Source organism: Nycticebus coucang, chromosome 10 (genome assembly GCF_027406575.1).
Source record: "Nycticebus coucang isolate mNycCou1 chromosome 10, mNycCou1.pri, whole genome shotgun sequence".
Classification (NCBI taxonomy): Eukaryota; Metazoa; Chordata; class Mammalia; order Primates; family Lorisidae; genus Nycticebus; species Nycticebus coucang.
In genome coordinates, this window is record NC_069789.1 from 34,619,095 (window position 1) to 34,645,749 (window position 26,655).

The following is a 26,655-nucleotide window of genomic DNA, read 5'->3' on the forward strand; positions in this document are numbered from 1 at the left end:
AAATGTGAGAGTCCAGTTTCAGTCTTTTGCATGTCCATACAAAACGCAGAATCATTTTTTCCAAATCTTGAAAGTATGATGTTGGAATTTTAATAGGAATGACATTGAATAGGTAGATTGCTTTGGGAAGTATAGACATCTTAACAATGTTGATTTTTCTCAGTCATGAGCATGGTATGTTCTTCCATTTGTTAATATCCTCTGCTATTACCTTTCTGAGAATTTCATAATTTTCTTTATAGAGGTCCTTCACCTTCTTCTTTAAGTATATTCCTAGGTATTTTATTGTCTTTGAAACTATGGGGAAGGGAGTTGTGTTCTTAATTAGCTTCTCATCTTGATTGTTCTTGGGAATACAAAGGCTACTGACTTGTGGACATTGATTTTATATCCTGAAACATTACTGTATTTTTTGATGATTTCTAGGAGTATTGTGGTTGAGTCTTTGGGATTCTCTAAGTATAAGATCACGTCATCAGCAAAGAGGGAGAGTTTGACCTCCTCTGCTCCTATTTGAATTCCCTTTATTTCCTTGTCTTGCCTAATTGTATTGGCTAGAACTTCCAGCACTATGTTGAATTGTAGAGGTGACATAGGACAACCTTGTCTGGTTCCAGTTTTAAGAGGAAAAGCTTTCAGTTTTACTCCATTCAGTAAAATATTAGCTGTGGGTTTGTCATAGATAGCTTCAATCAGTTTTAGAAATGTGCCACCTATGCCTATACTCTTTAGTAGTGTTCTAATTAGAAAAGGATGGTGGATTTTATCGAACACTTTTTCTGCATCTATTGAGAGGACCATATGATCTTTATTTTTGCCTCTGTTAATATGGTGGATAATGTTTATGGACTTGTGTATGTTACACAAGCCTTGCATCCCTGGGATGAAACCTACTTGATCATGATGTATGACTTTTTTGATGATAAGCTGTAATCTATTGGCTAGGATTTTTGTTGAAAATTTTTGCATGTATATTCTTGAGCGAAATTGGTCTGAAATTCTTTCTTTTGGTTAGGTCTTTTCCTGGTTTTGGTATCAGGGTGATGTTTGCTTCATAGAACGCGTTGGGGAAGATTCCTTCTTCCTCAATTTTTTGAATAATTTCTGCAGTACAGAAATAACCTCTTCCTTTAAGGTTTGATAGAATTCTGGTGTGAAGCCATCTGGACCAGGGCATTTTTTTGGTTGGAAGCTTTTGTACTGTTTCTTTAATCTCAGTGCTTGAAATGGGTCTGTTCAGAAGCTCTGTTTCTTCCTGGCTAAGTCCAGGGAGATGGTGTGATTCCAAGTATTGATCCATTTCCTTCACATTGTCAAATTTCTGGGCATAGAGTTTCTGGTAGTATTCAGAGTTGATCTCTTGTATCTCTGTCGGATCAGTTGTTATTTCCCCTTTATCATTTCTGATTGAGGTTACTAGAGATTTTCCTTTTCTATTCCTCGTTAGTCTGGCCAATGGTTTATCTATTTTATTTATTTTTTCAAAAAACCAACTCCTTTCATTAATTTTCTGAATGATTCTTTTGTTTTTAATTTCATTGATCTCTGATTTGATTTTGGATATTTCTTTCCTTCTACTAGGTTTAGGCTTAGATTGCTCTTCTTTTTCCAATTCCATAAGATGGCTTGTGAGTTTGTTGGTGCGCTCTCTTTCTGTTTTTCAAATATAGCATCTAAAGCAATAAATTTTCCTCTCAAAACTGCTTTTGCAGTGTCCCCCAGGTTTTGGTAGCTTGTGTCTTCATTGTTGTTATGCTCAAGGATGTTGATAGTTTCCTGTTTTATTTCTTCCTGCACTCATCTGTCATTCAACAGACAGTTGTTTAATTTCCATGCCTTTGTGTGCGGTCGAACATTTGTGTTAAGAGTTGAGTTCCACCATTAGTGCCTTATGGTCTGAGAAGATACAAGGTAAGATTTCAATTCTTTTGATTCTGTTCATACTTGTTTTGTGTCCCAGGATATGATCAATTTTGGAGAATGTTCCATGGGGTTATGGGAAAAATGTATATTCTTTATCTTTGGGATGAATTGTTCTATATGGGTCCACCAAGCACAGTTATTGGAAGGTCTTTTATATCTTTGTTTAATTTCTGTTTAGAGGATGTGTTCAGCTTTGTAAGAGGAGTGTTAAAGTCGCCTGTTATTATGGCATTATCAGATATCTTATTGCTCAGACTGAGTGAGGTCTGTTTCAAGAATCTGGGAGCATTTAAATTGGGAGCATAAATATTTGGAATTGAAACATCTTCTTGTTTTATTTTTCCCTTGACCAATATAAAGTGATCATCTTTGTCTTTTTTGACTTTAGTTGCTTTAAATTCACATGTATCTGAAAATAAGATTACAACTCCTCTTTTCTTCTGAATTTCATTTGCCTGAAAAATTGTTTTCCAACCCTTGACTCAGAGTTTTAATTTGTCTTTTGAAGCTAGGTGTTTTTCTTGCAGACAGCAAATGGATGGCTTGTGTTTTTTAATCCAGTCAGCCAATCTATGTCTCTTCAGTGGGGAATTCAAGCCATTGACATTTATTGAGATAATTGATAAGTGTGGTAGTATTCTATTCATCTTATTTTGTGAGAGTCCATTGCTTAGTTTTATCTTTTGCATCAGTGTGGAAGTTAGGTTGTGTACTGTAATTTCTGAGTTCTTACTTTGCTGCTGATCCATTGTGATGTTCAGTGTGTAAAACAGGTTGAAGTATTTCCTGTAGAGCTGGTCTTGTTGTGGCGAATTTCCTCAATGTTTGTATATCCATAAATGATTTGATTTCTCCATCAATTTTAAAGCTTAGCTGAGGAGGGCATTGAATTCTGGGCTGGAGATTGTTCTGTTTAAGTAGATTAAAAGTAGGTGACCATTGTCTTTTTGCTTGGAAAGTTTCATTAGAGAAGTCTTCAGTCACTCTGTTGGATTTGCCCCTGTAGGTCAACTGGTGTTTACTCCTGGCAGTTTGAAGAATCTTTTCATTTTTCTTGACTTTGGACAGGTTCATCACAATGTGTCTTGGAGATACTCGGTTAGAGTTGAGGTAACCTGGGGTCCGATATCCCTCTGAAAGCAGTGTGTCAGAATCTTTGATGATATTTGGGTATTTTTCATTTATAATATTCTCTAGTATGGCTTCCATTCCTCTGGGGCATTCTTCTACCTTTTCTAGGATTCCTATAGCTCGTATGTGAGAATGCTTCATAAAGTCCCATAATTCTGACATTAAACATTCTGCTTTCTCTCTCCTATTTTCTGTCTCTTTTACTATCTGAGTTATCTCAAGAACTTTGTCCTCCACCTCTGAAATTCTTTCTTCTGCATGGTCTAACCTGTTGCTGATACTTTCCATTGCATCTTTACGTTCCCTAGTTAACTGCTTCAGTTTCTTCAGCTCCACTATGTCTTTCTATATTCTTCATATCATTCATCTCTCATTTAATTCTGTTTTTGGATTTCCTTTTTGTTATTTTCCACTTTATTAGCAGTTTTCTTTCATTGTTTCCATCATTTCCTTCATTGTTTTCATCATGTGCATTCTAAATTCCCTTTTTGTCATTCCTAACATTTCTTTATAGGTGGAATCCTCTGCAGGAGGTACCTCATGGTCCCTTGTAGGGGTTGCTCTGGACTGATTCTTTATGTTGCCAGGAGTTTTCGGCTTATTCTTTCTCATGAGTGATTTATTTTATCTGTTTCTTTGCCCTAATTTTTCTTTCACTTCCTCTTGCTCTTTAATTTCCCATGCCTGAAGACTAAGGTTCCGATGAGCAAGAAGGGATAAAAGAAAGAAAAAGAAAGAAAGAAAGAAAATAGAATATAGAAAAGAGAAGATGTGGGTAAAAGGGAATATTGACAAAAAGAAGAGAGGCACAGGGCAGTGCCTGTGGCTCAAAGGGGTAGGGCACTGGTCCCATATGACAGAGGTGGTGGGTTCAAACCCAGCCCTTGCCAAAAACCACAAAATAAATAAATAAATAAAATGTATAACCTGCAAAAAAAAAAAAAAAAAGAGATGCACAGAAAGAGGGAGACAGAACAATATGGTGTACAGTAGGGTACTTTGACACAACCTTAAAAAAAAAAAACCAACCTCTGGAGGTGCCTGGTTGGGTGGTTCCCTTGAGGTCAGAAGCTCTTTGCTGACCTGATCAGACTCAGTACCTCACCTCCACCAAGTAGAGAAGAATGAAAAAAATGCTATAAATCAAACCAAAAGAAGCGAACAGAAAACTTTATGGCATATAATTGGGTGAGAAAACAAATAATAGGGGTAGAAACACTAGCAAAAATGAAGTTCTAATTATTGAAAAAGGCAGCAATGGGAAATTGTATTTGAACTAGAAAAATGGAGAAAGAAAAGAAAGAAAAAAGAAAAGAAAAAATCTGTACGGAAAAGGTTGAAATTAAAAAGCAAAACAAGAACAACAAAATAAACAAAAAACAAACAACCAAAAACAAAGCAGTATATATATCTTGTTGAATATTGTCTGGGCAACAGGTGGTCTTCTGGGGTATGAGATGTTAATCACAATGCTGATATGACTTGTGGCCTCCACTGATTTCTCAAACCCTGCAGGGTGGAGACCCTAAATCTCTCTTCAGCCCTCTTAAAAGGCACTTTAAACTTCTAAATTTGGCCAAGCAGGAGCTTTCCCAGGAAAGTGCTTGTCGCTGGGATCAGTGCTGAAGTGGCTATCCACTTACCCAGTGTGCCAAAACCTGTCTCACACTGCCCATGAGGGTTAAGGCTGTAAGGCAGCTCAGTCCTGCCTTTAGGCTGCTCAGTCACTAGGTTACTAGCTCCCGCCTGATCCTTGATCTGCGACCCTGAGGGCGGAGTCTGCCAGGGCAGTTCTCTTACAATGGTTCCCTGCAGCCCACAGCCAAACACTATTAACCTTGTCTGGCTCAGCGGCTCAGTCTAGTGCCCTACGCAATACCCAAAGTCCTCCGCACTCCTGCTCAAGCTCTCCCCAAGGTAGTTCAACTGAGTGCCAAGTCCAAAAACACCAAAACAGTTCACAGGTAAGGCCTTTCCCATTTGCAGTCTCACTGTTGCTGTACTTACAGCTGCCAGCAGGATTAGACCGATTGAACACATGCAACTACTTGCCAGTTTTCCACTGTTTTTGTCCTCCTCTTGGAGTCCACAAGTCTCTTACTGACTCTCGGTATCCTCAAAGGGATGATTATAGGCAGATCCTACCATCCAAAGATGCCTGGAGTCTTATCTCCCCAGACTCACAGTGCCCAGTTGCAGGGAAGATGTTACTTGGCCACCATCTTGCTCTGACTCTAATCATCTTTTTTTTTTTTAATTGATATATAATAGTTGTACATATTTTGGAAATACACGTGATATTTTGATGCAATCTTGTTTTGGGTACCTTACAGTTCTTCTCTCATAGCTATTTTAAAGTATACAATGAATTCTTGTCAACTGTAATTTTCCTACTGTACTGTCAAATAGTAGAATTTATTTCTTTCATGATTTTGTGCCCCTCAACCAATCTCTCTTCATCCTCTGCACTTCCCTTCTCAGCCCCTAGTAACCACCAATCAACACTCTTCCTTTATAAGATCAATAATTTTAGCTCCCTCATATGAGTGAGAGCAGGTGACATTTATTTTTCTCTTCCTGGTTTATTTCAGTTAACATGATGACCTCCAGTTTCATCCATGTTGCTGCAAAAAGCATTTCATTCTTTTTTATTTGTGAATACTATCCCATTGTTCATATATACCACATTTTCTTTCTTTCTTTCTTTCTTTTTTTTTTTTTTTTTGTAAAGACAGAGTGTCACATTATCACCCTCGGAAGAGTTTTGTGGTATGATACTGCTCACAGCAACCTCTAACTCGTGGGCTTAGGTGATTCTCTTGCCTCAGCCTCCTGAGTAACTGGGACTACAGGTGCCCAATACAACACCAAGCTATTTTGTTGTTGTTGTTGCAGTTCAGCCAGGGCCAGGTTTAAACCCACCACCCTTGGTATATGGGGCTGGCACCCTACACGCTAAGCCACAGTCACTGCCCTACCAAATTTTCTGTATATACTTATTGTTGATACTATTTTGTGGCTATTGAAAATAATGTTGCAATAAATAAGGGAGTGCAGCTATCTTTTAAATATCCTAATTTCCTTTCCTTTAGATATATGAGATTTCTGGATCATATGGTAAGTTATACTTTTGCTTCTTTGAGAAAACACCATTCAGTTGTTCACAGTGTATATACTACTTTATATTCCCACCAACAGTGTACAAGAGTTCTCCTTTCTCCTAAGTGCGTATTTTTAGTGTGTATATTTTCTCACTGCTGTATGCTCCTTGTTTTGACAACTTTCTGCTCGTAATGATTTCCTGAGCTCATAATACCAAATACCACAAGGCATGCTCAGCTTTTCTTCTTGCCCAAGTATCAACCTCATCTAGGGGAGGAACGGATTGAATCTGAACAGATAAATATGTCTTGGAGGTACTGCGGGTTCCATTGCATACCACTGCATTGAAGTGAATCCTGTAATAAAGTGAGCCGTGCACATTATTTTCTTCCCCATTCATGTAAAAGTTATGGCTCTTGGGCTTTTTCCATGACTTAGCTATTATGAATTGGGCTGCAATAAACATTCTGGTACAAATATCTTTGTTATGTTGTGATTTTTGGTCTTCTGGGTATATGCCCAGCAGAGGAATTACAGGATTGAATGGCAGATCTATTTTTAGATCTCTGAGTGTTCTCCACCTGTGGTGCATATTACAGGGGTATTTGCGAAACTTGGTAAATGTAGAATGTAAATGTTTTGGCACAGTAACTGAGATAACGCCGGAAAGGCTATGTTAACCACTGTGATAAAAATGTGTCAAATGGTTTATGAAGTGAGTGTATGATGCCCCATAATCATATCATTGTATACAGTTATGATTTAATAAAAAAATTAAAAAAAAAAGTTATGGCTCCACAATACTGTAGTCTGTTAACTGTAGCTATGTCTCAAAAAATGTATAGATGTTAATTAAAAAGTGCTTTGTTGGACCTGTTGTTGTGGCTCATGCTTACAATCCTAGCATTTTGGGAGGCTGAAGCAGGAGCATCTCTTGAGCCCACAAGTTTGAGGTTGTAGTGAGCTATGATGATGCCACTGTAGCCTGGGTGATGGAGTGAGACCCTGTCCCTTTCCACCCTCCCCCCCAAAAGGCTTTATTGCTAACAAATGATAATATGCATTTTCAGTAAGTCTTCAGTAATCTTTTTGCTGGTGGAGGATTTTTGACCTGATTTTGATGGTTGCTGACTGACCAGGGTGGTAGTTGCTGAAAGCTGAGGGAGCTGTGGCAATTTCTTCAAGTAAGACAACAATGAAGTTTATTGTATGACTTGCCTCTTCCTTTTATGAAAGGTTCCTTTGTGTCATGTGATCCTATTTGATAGCATTTTACCCACAGGAAAACTTATTTCAGAATTGAACTCAATCCTCTCCAACCCTCCCTCTGCTTTATCAACTAAATTTCTATAATAAGTATGTAAGTGGTCATGTCAGCAGTGCTCACAGAATTTACACTAGTAGTACATTTCATCTCAAGAAACAAATTTCTTTGCTCATCCATAAGAAGCAACTTGTCAACCATTCAAATTTATCATGAGATTGATTCAATTTAATTATATCATCAATCTTCACTTCTAATTCTGGTTCTCTTGCATTTTCCACCACATCTGCAGTGACTTACTCCTCTGACATCTTGAACCTCTCAAAGACATCCATAAAGCTTAGAACCAAATTATTCAAAACACTTATTAATGTTTGTATTTTGACCACCTCCCATGAATCATGAATGTTTTTCCTGTCTAGAATGGTGAATCCTGTCCAGAAGTTTTTAATTTACTTTGCCCACGTCCATCAGAGGAGTCACTGTCATTGCTGGCTATAGCTTTATGAAATACATGTATTTCTTAAATAATAAGACTTGAAAGTTGAAAGTAAGCCCTGATCCATGGCCTGCAAAGTGGATATTGTGGTAGTGGGCATGGAAATAATACTCAAATCCTTCTACATGATGAATGAATAGTAATATGTCAAAAGGAATCTTTTTTTCTGCACAGCAGATTTTAATACTGGGCCTAAAATATTCAGTAAACCATGCTGTCACAGATGTGTGTCATCTAAGCTTTGCTGTTCATTTATAAAACGTAGGCAGAGTCGATTTAGCATAAATTTTAAGAGCCCTAGGTCACCAGCTGTGTTACCCACTTAGAAGTAATTTAGTCTGACCTTGGAAGCCAGGTAGTAACTTCTCTAGCTATGAAATTTCTAGATAGTATCTTTTTCCAGTAGAAAGCCATTTCATCTACACTGGTCTGTTGTATAGTGTAGCCACCTTCATCATTGATCCTAGCTAGATCTTCTGGATAACTTGCTGCAACTTCTCCATCAGCAGTTGGTACTTCAACTTGCCCTTTTATGTTATAGGGTTGGGTTCTTCCTTTAAACCTTGTGTTCCAACCTCTGCTAGCCTGAAACTGGTCCTATGTAGCTTTCTCACCTCCTGGCTTTTATAGAATGCAAGGGAGTCAGGTCCTTGCTTTGGATTACACTTTGGTGAGGAGAATATTGTGGCTGGTATGATCTGTCCATGCAGATCATTTCTTCATTGCTTTCTGATCATTTGTGTGTTCAGTGAAGTAGCACTTTTATATTCCTTCAAGAGCTTTTCCTTTGCATTCACATCTTGGCTAACTGTTCTCTGGGAAAGGCGTGGCTTTTGGCCTGGCTTGCTTTTTGACACGCCTTTCTCACTGAACTTAATCATTTCTAGTTTTTTATTTCAAGTGAGAGATGTGTAACTTCTTTTCAAATTGATCACTTACAAACCATTACAGAGCCAATAATTTCAGGATTATTGTGTTTCTGGGTATAGAACCCAAGAAAAGGGAAAGAGGCAGGGGAACGACCAGTGGAGAAGTCAGGATGTGCACAGCATGTATTGATTAATTTCACTTCATAGCTCTCCAAAACATTTACAATATAGCATCAAAGATCACCAACACAGAAATTGTGATAATAAAAATATTTGAACAATTGTTGAGAATTGCCAAAATACAACACAGAAACATGAGCACATACTATTGGAAAACGTCATGGATAGACTTGCTTCTTGCAGTTGCTCCACACCTTCAGTTTGTAAAAAAAAAAAAAAAAAAGCAGCTCTGTGAAGAGCAGCCATGCATAGCACATTAAAATATGCTATGGCTGTCTGTGCCAAGTATGCAAACATATAAAAGTTGTTTTATAACCATGTCCTGTTGAGGTTGTCAAGAATTCATTGTTTGGTAAAGATAGGGGTGGGTATTTACATATAAAGGAGGAAATATTTGTCAGTATATAATATGAACTAATGTTAACAAAACATTAACCTGAACTCTTTGATTCTGAGGCAATGTTCATCTTCTTAATATTTGGTGGCAAGAAAAGAAGCATTGCTTTTAGGTGTCAGCATATGGAAATTGATGAACCAGTTCCTGCCTCTGAAGTCAGTTCATATCCAGTTCCCTAGCCAGATGACCCTTACATTGCAGATCTCCTGCAAGTGGCTGATGACAGGTGCATTAAATAATTTTTTTCCTGCCTTGCTTTAAGGGACTACTTCATTAATGGTAAATTTCTTGATAGGACAACTTTTGTCTTATTAAATCTCCAGCTTTTAGAAGAGAATTTTGCACAAGCACTTAAATCCTTTCTGAATGTTATATAGTGTTCTTACTTGTTTTGGAACTTTGATTTCAAATAAGTTGTATATCTGAGGTTTCTATCCATACTTGTGTTCAAATAATTTAGAAGCTCTTTCACCAGAGTAGCTTTGAAAGCTTTGTAGCTCTTACATCTTTAAGTAAGAGGTTTTTTTTTTGTTTTGTTTTGTTTTGTTTTGTTTTTTAAGCTACAGACTTTCTCTGTTGCCCAGGCTGGGGTGCAGTGGTGCAATCATAGATCACTGTAGCCTTGATCTCCTGTAGTTAAGTGATCCTCCTGCCTTTGCTTCCCAAGTAGTTTCTTCCTACAGGCTACCAATCCTGGTTGTTGATTTTTCCAGAACCTGTATTACTTCACACTTCTGTCAAATGCTAGTTGGATATGAATAGATTTGTAACTGGATTTGAAATTCTTGTTTCCTTCTCTAGTTTCATGTTTCTATTTCCTTGAAATTAGAATCACATATAAATTCTATTTATTTGAAACTTCATAAAGCCACCTGGACAGAGGGCACTATGTATATAGTGAGGATGTAAAGATAAATAAAATAATGTTGCTACTTTAGAGAAGCTTGCAGTCCAATACTATAGTTGAGAAAAGAGAGATAGGCAGATGCCATTAAGAAAATGGTAAGGGAGCTGGCAAATGGAGGCAGCAGTCACCAGCCCTTCCCCTACAGAGGACTGCAGTTCCCAGTTCATTGAGAAACTAGGTATTTTTTTGAAAGTTTGGTGAATTGTGGACTCCTGAGTGGAATTTGGCAAGCAGAAAGGGGTACCATTGGGGGAGGGAGGGGGCTAGGCAGCCTGATAGAAAATTAAGGGGAAAAAAATCCCGCCTGGGAAACAAACACATTTTGAAATGTTGGAAATGGCAACTGCCATGGGCACCTTTTCCCAGAACAGCAGGTGTCAATGAATGGACTAGATCATTCCTGGTGAGGAATATTGGTGTAGACTAGCAGTTCAGGGTGTGCAGGGAACTGGCAGATTGCTGGAGTCAAAAGTGTAATCCTGAGCTGCGGATATTGACGGAAAATTCTTGTTGCCACTGCTGAAGCTGCGGGCACCAGCAGCAACCAGTCCCTCCCCTACAGAAGATTACAATTCCCAGTTCACAGGGAAACTACAAACTGAGTGGAAAAATTGGTGAAGCGTGGACTCCTATGCTGAAATTAGAGGTCAGATAGGGATGCCATCTGGAACAGGACAGCCGAGGCTAGGCAGCCTGTCAGGAAACAGACATATTTTGAAATTTCAGAAATGGTGACTGCCATAGGCATCTTTTCCTATGGGCCAGGTACAGTGATTAAAGTGATAACAGTGTAAACTCTGAATCAGGCATAAGCCTGGGAACTACTCACAGTGCTACCTGGTGTCCAGAAAGTATATTGCAATATAAATATATTCCTACCAATGTTGACCCCCTACCTCATTGGTATATTCGTATGTATATATATGAATATTTTTGTGGTTGGTCCCTTTTTTCTCTTTTATCTTCCTTTTCTTGCAAGTTATTGATTTTTCATTATAAATAATATTTTATTTCTCTTCCTCTTCTTCCCTTCTTTGTAGTTGCTGAGAGTGCTTATATCATACTTTTTGAGGTTTCTTTTTTTAATTATATATATTTTTTAATTATAATTTTTTTTGGCAGTTTTTGGCCAGGGCTGGGTTTGAACCTGCCATCTCTGGCATATGGACCTAGTGCCTTACTCTGTTGAGACACAGGCACAATCCTTTTTAAAATTATTTTATAATTATCATCACTTTTGTTGTTATTGTTTTTTGTCTGTATGTTTATGTGTTTATGATTGTCTGAGTATGTCTACTTGTGTGTCTGGTAGCTTTTTTGTTTATTTGCTGGGTTTCAATGTGTTTCGTCTTTTGCTAAATCCTTGGGTTGGCTACTTTCCCTAATTCCAATTTTCACATTTGATGAGAACAAGGGAGAAAGGGGGATGATGGCTGACTGGAGCCAGCTTTCAACAGAATATCCAGTCCAGAGGGAGAGATAACAGCCAGAAAGAACCCAACAAAGCCCAAGGAGTGGAGCCGAGCTGAGAGAAGAGATAGATAATTGCATGACTTCCCTGCCAAGGCAAGCTACGACTACAAGGAAACAAATTTCAGGTACAGATCTCATCTCATGGACATGTGTCCATCCCTTCCCCTAAGAGAGTTGCTTGTTTATTGTGGGATCTCTACTAGTGAGTCATGAACTAAGGTTCTCCTTCCTCACCTCACCAGAGAAAATTGCTGGAAGCTGGGACTCCTTCTCCAGAGAGCCCCTGCTATGAGCCTAGGAATTCCCTTATGTGGCAGCAAGTTTGAACTAATGTTTTCCTTGCCACCTTGAACTTCCAGTCTATCCTTCCCCACTGGCCTGGTGGTCTAAAAGTCCAACCTCTGCAGAGAGCAGAATATCTGCACTTCCTTGCTAGGACTGGGCATTGCATAGACAGAGGCAGTGCAGTTGTGCTGTATCTGTGAATCTAGTAACAGTACAGAAAGACATGGAGGGAAAGGTGACTGACCTGGCCCTGAGAAAGGGTATCTCAGCAGTGGGTGGAAGCTTGGGTCTCTGCATTACAGTTGGAGACTCAGGAACTTTTAAGGTGCACATATTCAAGTGGAGACACCTCCCACCCAACATCAGCATTAATAGAGCAATCCTACTTGGGTCTAATATTGGAGATTCACCTCCCCAACTCCGTGGTCTGCCAGAGGGAAGCAGACCTCACCCTATAGGGATCCCAGGCCTGTAGAACAGTGGCAAGAAGGGTGCAGTGGCTGAGGAAGAAATTCTTTTGCTGTCTGAATATCCTCAGGTTTAGATACACCTCACGTAGAATATTCCCCAGGTGCCATTGAGTACCTGATGTAGCCAGGCTTCAGCTTCCCCTTCTGGATAGTGGCAGAGGGTGATAACCACAAGGAGGAAGCATTGACCATTGACTTTACTTTGACTCTGGCAGGCACATAGCCCTGGCACATTTGTTTATTGAACAGAACTGGGCCACAGGGACTAGGTTAACAGAGACTGCCAGTGAGGTGACCAGAGACTGGGGTAACCAGAGTCCAGTGGTGAAGGGTGAGTAAGGTGGGGCAAGAGGCATCAAAAGCCTTGCTCCAAACCTTCTACTGGATGAGACTTTCTGACTCCTCAGAGCACCAGAGGTGCTCAAGCCACACTTGAGCTACCAGTAGACTCCTAATATCTAACATATATCTTACCAGTTTAAATCATAACAGAGCTACTCACAAGGCACAAAGGAGCCATCTCGTTTTCAGATCTTATCTCCTGAAAATTCATGCTCACCAACATTTTGCAATCCTGGTAGGGGAAAAAACATAAGAATTAGCAAATTAGACATAGGTTTCTCCTACATTTGGTAACCATGTCATATGTAAGTGAAACAGATCTGTGAGGGAAAATATGTTAGATACAGTCTGCTACATAATGGTGTCTTCAAGAAGGCATTTGAGTGAGTACAATGTACTCACATACTGTTCTTTTCAGTGGCAACTGTGTAGTGATTTTATGATAATCATCATTAATATCATTTTTAAGATAACAGGACATAATTTGTTCACTATAAGTATGGTGAAGTACGCCTTAAAGGTTATCTTTAATGCCTTTTCTTTCAAAGCAGTTTCATTTAAAAAATATAGTTATTACTCCTTCTTCCTCTGCCAGACTATTATTCTTTCCTACTTTTTAAAACAAACTCCATGATTCTGCAAAATTTTTCTTAGCAGAACCCATTGTTACAGGAAGCTTTCAGGCGGTCACTAAAATTTAAATATAAATATTGTTCAAAGTGTATAGCACTAACTGGATATATTAGAAAAGAAGGAAGGAGAGAAAACAGTAACTTATGCTGCTTCGATAGGAAACCAGAAAAAAGAGCAAATTCATTTTAAAATGTAAACAGAAAAAAAAGAAAAGAAAATTAGAGCAGAAATTAATAAAATAGAAAAATAAAGAATATTGATAAAACCAAAAGGAAGTTCTTTGAGAAGATCAATAAAACGTATGAAGCCGTAGACAGCTGACCAAGATACACCAGGGAAGACACAAATTATTGACATTATAGATAAGAAAGGAGACATCATTACTGATCTAACAAACATTAAAAGATAATAACCATGTGTAATGGCTCACACTTGTAATCCTAATCCTCTGAAAGGCCGAGGCATGTGGATTGCTTGAGCTCAGAAGTTCAAGACCAGCCTGAGCAAAAGTGAAACCATACCTCTACTAAAAATAGAAAAATGAGTTGAGTGTCTGTAGTATCACCTATTTGGGATGCTGAGAAAGGAGGATCACTTGAGCCTGATAAGTTTGAAGTTGCCATGAGCTAAGACACTATTACCTTCTATGCAGGGCAAGTGAGTGTGACTTTGTCTCAAAAAAAAAAAACCTCAAACCAAAGGTGAGAAAATACTCAAAGGTGATTATTTTTAGCAGGAGCTGCATTCCAGAATAATGGAGGCTTCCCAGTTTGGAGAGCCACAGAGATGCATCAACTTTCTTAAAACCCAAGGAGTTTTTAAGTCTTAAAAACCAAGGAGTTTTCTTAAAAGCCAACAGGTGGTGCCTGTGGCTCAAATTAGTAGGACACCAGCCCTATATACCAGAGACGTTGGGTTCAAACTTGAAAAACTGTAAAAAAAAAAAAAAAAAAAAAAGAGGCAACTTAAAGTGCTCTTCAAATCAGGTAAAGAGGGTTCTGTAGATAAGATACTTTTTATTTAATGTTATTGTTTCAAATGTATATTATTGTATATTTCATATGTGATAATATCATGCACAGGTAAATATACAAGGTTTGAGAAGACTCATGCTCAAACTTGTTTTACTGACAGGGTATGCAACAAAAATGTGTAGAAACTACTGCTATAGATAAGGAAGTGAAGAGGAAAGCACTAAATTCATTCCATGTTTAAGGGACAAAAAGAGAAAGTTGTTAAGCACTTAGCACACAATGTCTACAATTTTTAGTACTCTTCAACTTTTTCCTTTTTCTTTTATTTTAATTATTTTTTATTAAATTATAACTTTGTACATTGATGCATTGATAGGGTTCAGGATACTGCTTCAATATACAAGGTGAAATGTTTACATTAAACAAGCAACACATCCTTCACAATTATACTCATTTCTTTTTTTTTTTTTTTTTTTTTGTAGAGGCCTCACACAGCTCACAGCAACCTCCAACTCCTGGGCTTAAGCGATTCTCTTGCCTCAGCCTCCCGAGTAGCTGGGACTACAGGCGCCCGCCACAACACCCAGCTATTTTTTGGTTGCAGTTTGGCCAGGGCTGGGGTTGAACCCGCCACCCTCAGTATATGGGGCCGGTGCCTTACCGACTGAGCCACAGGTGCCACCCTATACTCATTTCTTAATAGTTTTGAAACATATCATTGCATCATATACATTACGTGAGGTCCCCCTAAATACCCTCCATCCTCCCATATCCTCCCTCCCATCTCTCTCCTCTTCCCTTTTTAACCTTTTTCTATTCCAACACCAATTGCCACCATTTATCAAATTAACAAAATTAGTTTTGGAATATTGACCACTTATGTCCATTCTAACCACCTAAATTTCATTAACTAATGCTCTGAAAAGGCCTGTACACTTTCTGTAAAAATTTCTCCACTACCATGTGGTATAGAACCATAAATGTGTCCTATAAGTGCTGTGATAGCTTTGAATTAACTCCAAATACTTATCTAAGATTTGAATATCACTTCTCATTCTTAAAATGTACTCTTGTCTTAAACCAACTAGAGCTATTTAAATAAGACACATGAAGTCCTCATTCCTCCAAGGACTCATCCTCCACTTCTCCTGAATAACAACAGAATAAATGTATTCCACACATTCTATGAAACATAACTTCAACATCCTTCTCAAGTTTCTCATTCCTCTAACAGCCTGGCACCCTCTGTGTGCTTCCATGGATTACAGTGTTGTTAAGAGCAAGGATATCATCTTTCTCCTCTCATCTTCCCAGCACACAGCATTAGCAGGATACCTGGACAGGCCTTTCTTTGCATTCAAATCTTCAATGCATTTGTGGACTCTGTCCTCAAGAAATTTGACTTGTTCTTATCACTAAGTATGTTTACGATCCTCCTCCCCCCACTTTCTCCTTCTCTTAAGCCAGCGCTAACTCTTTCATCTGCTCCTCCTCTTCCCTCCTCACCTACTCTCTCTGTCCTCCTTGCTTTCCTATCCCTCCTCCTCCTCCATTACCGGGTTTAAATGTGTGTTGCATTTAATACTCTTCCTCCATGATATTTAAAAGTACATCATTCCTCCTCCACCTCCTCCTCCTCCCATTACTGAGATTTCACTGTTGGTGGTATCACAGGCACCATCATTCTCATGGTTCCAGTAATGACTTAAAATCAGAAGGATCACTGGACAGGACACTGTCTCCATCAAAATATCTAATGTTTTTATTACTTTTACCTTACAGACCCTTGAATTGTTAAAATCCAGACACACTTATGGAGCACTAAGTTTCTCTAAGACCCCAGTGTGGGGATCTTGTAGATGCTAACCTCACCGGCCACCTACAGAGGCCACTTAAAGCAGGCTGCTATGGGAACAAAGCCATGTTTACACGAGTGATTGGGGTGCTGTTCCCGCTGTCTCTCAGAGGAGAATCAATTGAAGGATGGAAAGGCACCTAGACAGGAGAGTGTGCTTCAAAACAGTGCAGAGACACCACAAGCCCCTGAAAGTGCCAAAGGGGCAGCACGGTTAGCACAACTATCCCTGGTAGGTGAAGAGAGATGGGTGAACAACTAACTGGACTCAAGACTGAATCCAGGATACATGGGGGACAGGGACCTGGAATGTGGATGCTTTTGTGGCCAACATAGGACCCTGTGGCCAGGTGGCAGTTATTGAACACCCAGGGAGGAGTTGGTGACCATCCCCCTCTCACCTGAAAGTAGTTGTCACTGGAAGGTACAGCTTCTCCCTTCCTAATTTAAGCCACCTCAGCTCAGGAGCCCATAAGAGACACTTACCACTGCTGAGTTTGCCACAGACTGAGTCACACACTGTTGGGATGGAAGGTAACATCAGAGCATCAGCCAATCAGGGCTGTCAGAAGGGCGTTACCAGGGAGACCAGGCACACCCTCTTTGTGACCACCACCATCAAAAAAACGATGGATTTGAGGCACATTGATCAACTGTCATTAATTTGTCCTTAGGTCAGAAAAATAGAGACAACCCTAATAGAGAAGGTCCTTATATTCACACCTAAAATGGAACCAGAGTTTGTTTTGGATCCCAATTAAGTGACCCTTCAAGAGCCCAGTGAGATTACCCGGGGAGCTACTCATCCACTCAGGCTTCCTGTTCACACATTTGATCAAGAAGATTCAGGCAACAAAATTGCCTGAAAACACTTCACTGCAAAAAATAATTCATCACATACCACCATGCCTCCAATTTTACATTACCCCTGTGAATAATGTCTAATATGTCTCAAACTCAAGTTTCTATGTCATCTGCAGAAGCCAGTTCTCTGGCAGAAAAATGATTAGACTTTTTCTGTAGAGAGTAGTAATGTGTTGTTTTGGAACAAGGCAAAGTAAAAGAAACAAAGATGAGACAATTTTGGATCACTTGGACTAGCACAGTACCCCTACTGGAACACTCACACATCTCTTAACATCAGTCTCATGAAGGACAAAGCCACATTTCTTCATACACATATAGATATCTCCTTCAAAGACATAGGACAGAGCTCCACTGACCAACTTCATTATACTTTTCCTTTATGAAAGCAGAAGGTACTATCTGGAGGTAATTAATGGTCCCAATTGAACTCAAGATTCACTGGGAAAATGGCATCCTCCTCCACCTCTTCTTCCCCTCCTCTGTATTCCTCATCTTCCTAGTACTCGTTCTCAGCCTCCTCTTACTCTTCCCGTAGTCCTCATCCTCTTCCAGCTGTACCTCCTCCTCTTCCCCACCTGCCATTCCTGGAATCTCACTGTAGGGGAATCTCGAACACCATCTTTCCATTCTCAGCTTACTATTAGCATTGGTAGGATCACTGGATGGGCCTCCTTCTGCACTAATGCGACCAATGTTTCTGTGAGTTCTGCCCTGAAGAATTGTAGTTCATTTGGGTCCCACCTCTCTCTTGACATGGTAAGTTTGTTTAGGACCTGAGTGTAGGTGCCCAGCATGGGGTCTCTCCCATCAGCTGCCATGTACAGAAGCCACCTAAAGCAGGCTTCTAAGGGAACAAGCCCACACACACAGAATGAGCTGAGCTTTTCCCTCTATCTCTCACAGGGGAACTGTTCTGAATTGCGGGAGTCATCATGGCAGCCAGATAAGAGAATGTGTTCCAACACAGTGCAGAGAGGGGCCAAAGAGGTGGCATGGTTAACACAACTATGCCTGGTAGGTGAAGCGAGATGGGGGAACTCACTGGATCCCAGGCTGAATTCAGGAGACATGGGGTGGACAGGGAACTGGAGTGTGGCTGCTTTGGTGGCCCACTTAGGACCCTGTGGCCAGGTGGCAGTTACTTAACTGCCAGAGAGGAGTTGGAGTTTGGGAGAGTCCCTCTCTCACCTAAAAGTAGCTGTCACTGAAGGGTACAGCTTCTCCCCTCCCAATTTAAGGCCTCTCAGCTTGAGAGCCTGTAACAGACACCCACCACTGCCATGTCTTCCATCAAGTGAGCCGCTCACTGTTGTGATGGAAAGTAACATCAGAGCATCAACCAATCAGGGCTGTCAGAAGGGCGTTACCAGGGAGAGCAGGCACACTCTCTTTGTGACCCACAACCATCATAAAAAGGATGAATTTTAGGCACATTGATCAACTTTCATTAATTTGTTCTTAGATCAGAAAAAGACAGAGAACTATACTAGAGAAGGCCCTTATATTCACACTGAAAATGGAAGCAGACTTTATTTTGTATCCCAATTAAGTGACCCGGCATGAGACCAGTGAGATTACACAGGAGCTAAACAACCATTCAGGCTACCTGTTCAGAGGTGTCAACAAGGAGATTCAAGCAATTAAAAAATGGAGATTACTTGGACTCTGGCAGTGCCCCTACTTGAACACTCACACATCTCTTAAAATCAGTCTCATGAAGGAAAAAGCCACGTTTCCTCATACACATATAGATGTCTTCTTCAAAGACATGGGCCAGAACTCCATTGATCAACTTCATTACACTTTTGCTTTATGAGAACAGAAGGGACTACCTGTAGGTAATTAATGGTCTCTCTTGAAGTGAAGTTTCACTGTGAATATGGCATCCTCCTCCCCCTCCACTTCCCCTGCTTCTCCCATAACCTCTCTTCTCTTCTTCATCTGGTACCACCTCCTTCTCACCCACCTCCACCTCAGCCACCTCCTCCCCCTCCTTCAGCTGCACCTCATCCTCCTCCCTACCTGCCCTTCATGGAATCTCACTGTTGGGGGAACTCAAACACCATCTTTCCCTCCTCAGCTGCCCACCAACAATTAGCTTGGCAGGATCACGGGACGGGCCACCTTCTGCATTAATACCACCAATGTTTCTGTGAGTTCTGTCCTGAAGAATTGTAGTTCATTTGGGTCCCACATCTCTCTTGGGCTGGTAAGTTTGTTTAGGATCTGAGTGGAGGTTCCCAGTATGGGGACCCTCCCATTAGCTTCCATGTACAGAAACCACCTAAAGCAGGCTGCTCAGGAAACAAGGCCACACACACAAAAATGAGCTGAGGTTTTCCCTCTATCTCTCAGAGGGGAACTGTCCTGAATTGAGGGAGTCATCATGGCAGCCAGATAAGAGCATTTTCTCCAAGGTAGTGCAGAGAGAACACAAGCCCCTGAAAGGACCAAAGAGGCAGCATGGTTAGCACAAATATGCCTCGTAGGTGAAGACAGATGGGTGAACTCACTGGATCCAAGGCTGAATCCCAGAGACATGGTGTGGACAGGGAACTGGAGTGTGGCTGCTTTGGTGGCCCACTTAGTACCCTGTGGCCAGGTGGCAGTTACTTAACTTCCAGAGAGAAGTTGGGGATAGTCCCCCTTCTTACCTGAAAGTAGCTGTTGCTGGAGGGTACAGCTTCTCCCCTCCCAATTTAAGCCCTCTCAGCTTGGGAGCCCGTAAGAGACACCCACAACTGCCCTGTCTTCCAAGTACTGAGCTGCTCACTGTTGGGATGGAAGGTAACATCAGAGCATCGGCCAATCAGGACTTTTGGAAGGGTGTTACCAGGGAGACCAAACACCCACTCTTTATGACCCACAACCATCAAAAAAAGATGGATTTGAGGCAAATTTATCAACTGTCATTATTTTTTCCTTAGGTCAGAAAAAGAGAGAGAACCATACTAGAGAAGGTCTTTATATTCACACTGAAAATGGAACCAGACTTTGTTTGGGATCCCAATTAAGTGACACTGCAATAGGTAGTGAGATTTACCCGGGGAGCTACACATCCATTCCGTCTTCCTGTTGCCACATGTGATCCAGAAATTTCAGGCAACAAAATTGCCTGAAAACCCTTCACTGAGAAAAATAATCACATACCATCATGCCCCTCAATTTTACCTTACCCCTCTGACATTATATCTTATCTGTCTCAAATTCACGTTTCTATGCCATCTGCAAAAGCCAGGTCTCTGGCAGAAAAATGATTACACTTCTTCTATAGAGAGTAGAAATGTGTCGTTATTCGGGAAGAAGGCACCAGTGAAAGAAGCAAGGATGAATCAAATGTGGATCGGTGGTACTTGGGCAGTACTCCTACTCAATCACTCACACATCTCTTAATATCAATCTCATTAAGGAAAAAGCTGTATTTCCTCATCTACTTATAGATGTCTCTTTCAAAGACATTTCAAAGACATGGGCTAGAGCTCCATTAAATGAGCTTATTATACTCTCGTGCTCCACTTTGACCTACAGCAAAAGTCCTTACCACATTAATGTAATGTGGGTTTATCATCAGAACAAGAAAATCAATGCAGTACCCCAAAATCATAACAACAAAGAGATCTCTTGTTTGGAAACACAAGAGAATTTGACAAATCCATTATCCTCATGATTACAACCTCTTTGGTAACTAGAAATAGAACAAAATTCCTAGACCTACTAAAAGCATTCAGTGAAAAATCCACACCCTTACTCCTATAAGGTAAAAATATCTTGATATCTGAGAAAAACATTATTATTCTATTTTCATGAAACTGGACATAGTATTCAGAAAAGTTACAATATAAAAGGAAAAATAAATTCTCCCTGCTGGAAACAAAGAAGTAAGAATTGTATTTTCATGTTGATAACACACACATGAGTGTAAAAGTTTGTAAGAAATCCACAGAAACCTACTTGAACTAATAAATGAGTTCAATGAGTTCTCAAAATACCAGAGGAATACCCACAATTCACTTGTAGTTTTATACTAGCAATGAGAATTACTGAAATGAAATTATGGAAACAATTTCATTGATAATAGTATCAAAAAGGATATATTTACAAGGAAACTTAACAAATCTAATGCAAGGCTACTACATGGAAAATAAACTTCTTTTTTTATATATAAATCTATTATTTTATTAAGACAAAAACTGACAGTGGCATGAAGTTTACATTTAAACAAAATTTTCACAGAAATCTAACACATGCCTAAAAGATTTAACAATCTAGTTCTGATTGGCAAGTCTAGATGTCAAGAACTGATGAAGTGATTCAAGACAGAGCATTTGGGTATGATTAAATTCTTAGGATTTTTTAAAAAATGTTTTTGTTTGTTGTGTTTTACAGTGAACCACTGCCCCAGCATGAAAGTTTAATCTCCTGAGCCAAGGGCTTTTGAAATCATTCAACTCTTGAACTGTTTCAGTGAAACTTGTCCTGTCAGTGACTGTACCCTACTACCAATGGGTTTTAGAGTTCAAAGTTCAAAAAAACTAAGAGCATGAACCCTTGTCTTTCCTACTCTCTCTTCCTCTATACCACCATTTTCCCCAATATTTCAGCCAGTAGCTTAGATGAACAAGTTGGTATTTATAACTTCATAACTGGAAAAGGGTCATCTTGTTTAATTTCAGGAATTAGCACCTCTAAGACAGAATGATCTCATGTATATTCTCCAACAAAAGACTTATCTCTCCTCAATCAGTTTCTATCTCCAAAATGGCAGCTTTGTTAACTTACAAGCTGGCTTAGTTCTTTGTGGGGAATAGCGATAAGCTCAGGCAAGGAACACCTTGGCTTATAGGTTTCAGGCATTCACAGCTTTTAAACAGTCTCTCACAGTCCTCATTTATGGTGCCAATGACATTTTTTTCAAAAAGTAAAATATTATGGACATAGAAGCAAATCATTAGTTGTCTGTTTTTTTCATTATTTCACCATTTCCCCAATCAGGCCCCAAATTTTAACCAAAATGATCTACTCATCTCCCTTCTTTCCCACTCTATCCCTCCCACCTCAAATAATACACCAGTAATAGCCAAAAACTACAAACATGCTATGCTGTAAAAATGCAGAAATAACACTATTGGGAAGAAGGCTGTGGGTTGTGGAGATGCTCTTTGAAGTTCTACAGTTTTTGCTTTCCCACACACCCAATTCTGCAAGTTTTGTCCTTCATAGAAGGCCTTTTGCTTTTCTCAGCAAAGTGCAGAATGGGTTGCCTTGAAACACTTATTCCCCTTCCCCTCCACTTGGATGGGTGTGCAAACTATGCAGCTTGAAAGGCTTTAAAGCACTTTGGGCTGCTGCAGGGCACAGAAACTATACTGGCTTTTCAAAGGACATCTTCTCAAGCCACCTCTATGGTATCAAGACAAGTAAAATTCCTTCCCTCCCCATTTGAAACCCACAGTCAGATGTGACAGGGGCTGGTACTTCAGGAAAGTTAATTCTTGTCATCTTTTTTGTCATAATCCTCTGAGGGGCAGGAATGCCATATCAGCCTTTCCTCATAGAAGGATATGACAACCTGTGGGCACTTGACATTGGCTTCCTTGGCAGGGACCAGGTCAGCCTCATCAGAGTTTTTCCATTTCGTCAGGAACATGAGCTCTGCACTGGAGTCTGTGGCTCCAATAATCCACTCTGGCTCCAAACCCCGGACAAAGCCTTATGGCTTTTCTGACTCTTCTTTCTTCTTCTTTGGTTTGCTTTCTTCTCCCTTATCTTCAGAATCAGAATCAGCTTTGTGCTTGCCTCCCTCTGATTTATCTGTCTCATGTGCTGTTTTCTGCGACTGTAAAAACTCAGCAATGAGATCAGGGCAATCCAGGTTCTCTTCTGGCTCCCATGTATTGTCCTCATCTGAGAAACCCTTCCACTTTAGGAGGTACTCCACTTCGCCCTTTACCACTCGAAGGTCAATAACTTTTTCCACCACATATTCCTCTTCCTCCTCTTCTAGCACCTCCTCTACTTTCTTCTTGTTTTGTTTCTTCCCCATAGTACCCTCCAGCTTTCTGATATATAAGGTGATGCTGCTCAGAGCAGCGCCTAAAAACCGGAGAGCAATCAGTGTTGCGCTACTAGTGCATCGCGTCAGGCCAGGGAAGAGCGGAGCTCAGGAAAACAAGTTGGGTGGCTGTAGCAGAGCCTCTCAGTTATACAGCGTACCACAGGCCCAGCCAATGGCCCATAAACTTCTGTAAAGAAATTTAAAATCAAAATTGAACAGACCTCTTTATTCTGGTTGATACATATATTTTGTATGCCAGTTTAAACTTGACAAGTATGCCAGTTTAAACTTGACAGAATATAACAAAACATTTTTGCATTATCTTCATTACTAAAAAGAATGGGACAAAAAATAAAAAATAATTAGGACTACATTGTTAGAATAGCTCATCCTAATTTTCTATTTCACATCTAATGTAATTCATATAGACTTTGTCCCATAATTTTATACTGGAGGTCTTAATTCATATTTGGTAAATATGTCAGATGGCTAGTTAAGCTTCCTGGAGAATTCTACTCAGTGCAGGAAGTCAGAAAGCCCAAAGCTGCTGGGAAGTGGCAATTATTTTCATACAGATGTTGAGGTACAACAGTCACAGAAAAGCTGCCCATTTACACGAACTGACACATATATTCTTTTTTAAAAATCTTTATTTTTTATTAAGTCTTTTGTACATAGTTTATAAATACATTTATGCCATTTTCAATGTGTTGATTATTTGTACAAATTGGTGTGCTTACATCATACTAATCAAAATAGCTTTCATCTCATTTATCCAATTATGGCATTAGGACATTTGTGTTCTACACGTGATAGATCCAACTTGTACTTGCAATGTGGTCCATAGGTGTGGTCCCCCTACTATCCCCTACAATCCCTCCCACTCCCTCCCCTCCCCTCTCCCTCCCCTTCCATTGCATCTAATCTTTAGCCATGTTTCCTAGCTGCTATATGAACCACCAACTCCATAGCCTAGTGGACTGCTCACCACAGAAGATTTTCGTCTTCTGGCTGGTGCCATAATTTTATCCTTCACAGTCTACAGCAAAAACTCTGTCATGTTGGTAGATTCAGTGAAGAAGAGCCCAAGCTATCTACCCACTGCACTCAGCTAGCGGCAGTGCCTACCTTGAGCATGGAGAGGCAGGATAAACACCTGTCAGCGTCTATGCTGTTGCTGTTCACCCCCACATGCTAAGTCACTATGCACTTGGCAGTGGACTCTGCCTCAAAGCCTTTCCAGAAGAGGCTGGTGAGGAGAGCTCTGTGGGGGGCTGCCCAGAGCCCTTCCTCAGCATGTCCAATATTGTGCAGGTGGCCAGATGCTTCCAGATTTGCTATCCACCACACAGGTGCAGTGATGGTGGTCCCAGGGAACAATGCTCTTGGGACTAGGAGCCACAGCTGTAGGGAGAAACGGGGGTGAACCATGATAGGCCCCACTCTCCTGCCAGGCCCACCTTGTTGCCCTTACATGATGCCCTCCAAGGAATTCCTCACAGTTCTTCAGCGAAGAGATACAGGCAGGGGTTCCTGGAGGCCAGACCTTTAGTAAGAGTGTGGGCAGCCAGTAGGGCCAGCAGCATTTTCTCCATCCATTGTGGCTGATTCCAATGAGGGACCTTGGCTGGTGCAAATGTGCAGGAGAGTCATCGCTAAGGCCAGATCCCAGCCCTGTTTCAATTAATCCCTGCCTGGTGTGTTGCATGACTGGAGACGCAAAAGAACAGCCACTTTGCCATGGTTATAAGCTCGCTCCTGCAATTATTAAGGGTGAAGAAGAAACAGACTACATAGTATGGGATAGCATGTAGCAAAGTTCTTCATTTCGGGGATCTGATTTTATTCACTTTTAGTCACGTACACACTTAATCTATCATCTGTTAGTTTCACCATTACCTCATTTTGTGTATCTGAAATTATCTTGTAAGGAAATATCCTGTTACCACATCAACATAATCACTTCAGCAGTCAACATCCTCTTCTAGACAGTGACTAATATCTTGGGCAGGTATCTAAATAAAGATCACAAATAAGAAAGCAGCCACAGGGGAACAGAGTTCATGGAAGAGTACCTTCAAGCGTTCACTCAGTTTACTCAGCATAAAGTAACAACTGAGGGCAGAGCACTTATAGACCTCTGACAATATGTTTTTAACATACATCAACCCTCTAAAACATATCTCTGAGGAAGGGCAGCATGCCCTTTGGCCTCAGGCTTAATGGGGTGCACAACTTCAGAGAATTGGTTTGTGGAATTTTAACTCCAGCCAAGCTAACTCTGCACGTGTCCCAGGGAGGCCCCTTAAGCCTCTGTAAGAATAGCAAGCCATTTGAAACTCACACTGAGTTCGCTATGTGTGCTTGATGTAGGTTATGTTTATTTCTTTTTTTTTTTATTTTTTTTTATTTATTTTTTTATTTTTTAATTTTTTTATTAAATCATAACTGTATACAATGATATGATTATGGGGCATCATACACTCACTTCATAAACCATTTGACACATTTTTATCACAGTGGTTAACATAGCCTTTCCGGCGTTATCTCAGTTACTGTGCCAAAACATTAACGCCGGAAAGGCTATGTTAACCACTGTGATGTTTATTTCTAAATATTATCCTACATGGCGTAGCAGCCCCTGTGTGCCCCCAGCGCAAGATGCCTGTACTGTATAGGAAAATGGTTGAATTTTTAGGGACCCTGCCTGGGTGGGACAAGGTTCTCAAGAGACTGGACACCATGTCTCCTGGCATCTGAGTCAGGCTCACTGCTGGGCAATGTGACCCCTTCTTGACTGCTTTTACCAAGCACCTGCTCCTGCTGAGAGGTCCACAGTGCTCTACCTGTTCAGGAGATATTCAGTGAATGAGGGAACCACCTAAGAGTCCCCCCATGCACCCAGGGAGGCATACTGAGGTGAGGCCCACCATGGAGGAGGCAGAACCAGCTGGCAACCCAGATGGGTAACAAGCCAGGTCAGGCCTTAGGAAAATTTTACCAGAAAGGGGAAAGTAGCCCCCTGCTGAACCACGGGCCTCACAGACAGCCCAGAGTTCTGGGCAACCAAAATCTGAGACCCTCTCCCACCCTGCAGAGCCCCAGGGCCTAGCAGGGAATGGTAAGAATGGCATACTGGGGGGACTTAACACACTTTCCTCCTTCCTGAAAGGTATGGTGGGGACCTCCTTCTTGCTGGGGCTCTTCGGCAGCCTGAACAGCCATCTTCCAGTTGGGTGGCATCAGCTGGCCATCACCCAAGGAAGGAGGCAGGCACTTCTTCATGACTTCCCTGTCAGCCACTCAAGGAACGTGCTCATTTCTTGGAGAAAGATGCCGAGGCACAGGGTGGAAGCAGTGAAGACTGGAATTGCAGAGAGACACCTCCAAAGAGCTCTCGGCTGCCCTCCCAGGTCTCCCAGGGTGGCG

At 40.7% G+C, this 26,655-nt stretch overlaps 2 pseudogenes across 1 annotated transcript; one reads left to right on the forward strand and one right to left on the reverse strand.

The window, feature by feature from the left end:
- The window catches only part of LOC128597201 (60S ribosomal protein L32-like), a 540,544-nt pseudogene that overhangs the window by 83,675 nt on the left and 430,214 nt on the right, over positions 1-26,655 (forward strand).
- On the reverse strand, positions 22,578-23,294 carry LOC128597200 (chromobox protein homolog 1-like; annotated as a pseudogene). The gene has a single exon (XR_008383222.1). The product of XR_008383222.1 is annotated as a chromobox protein homolog 1-like (transcript).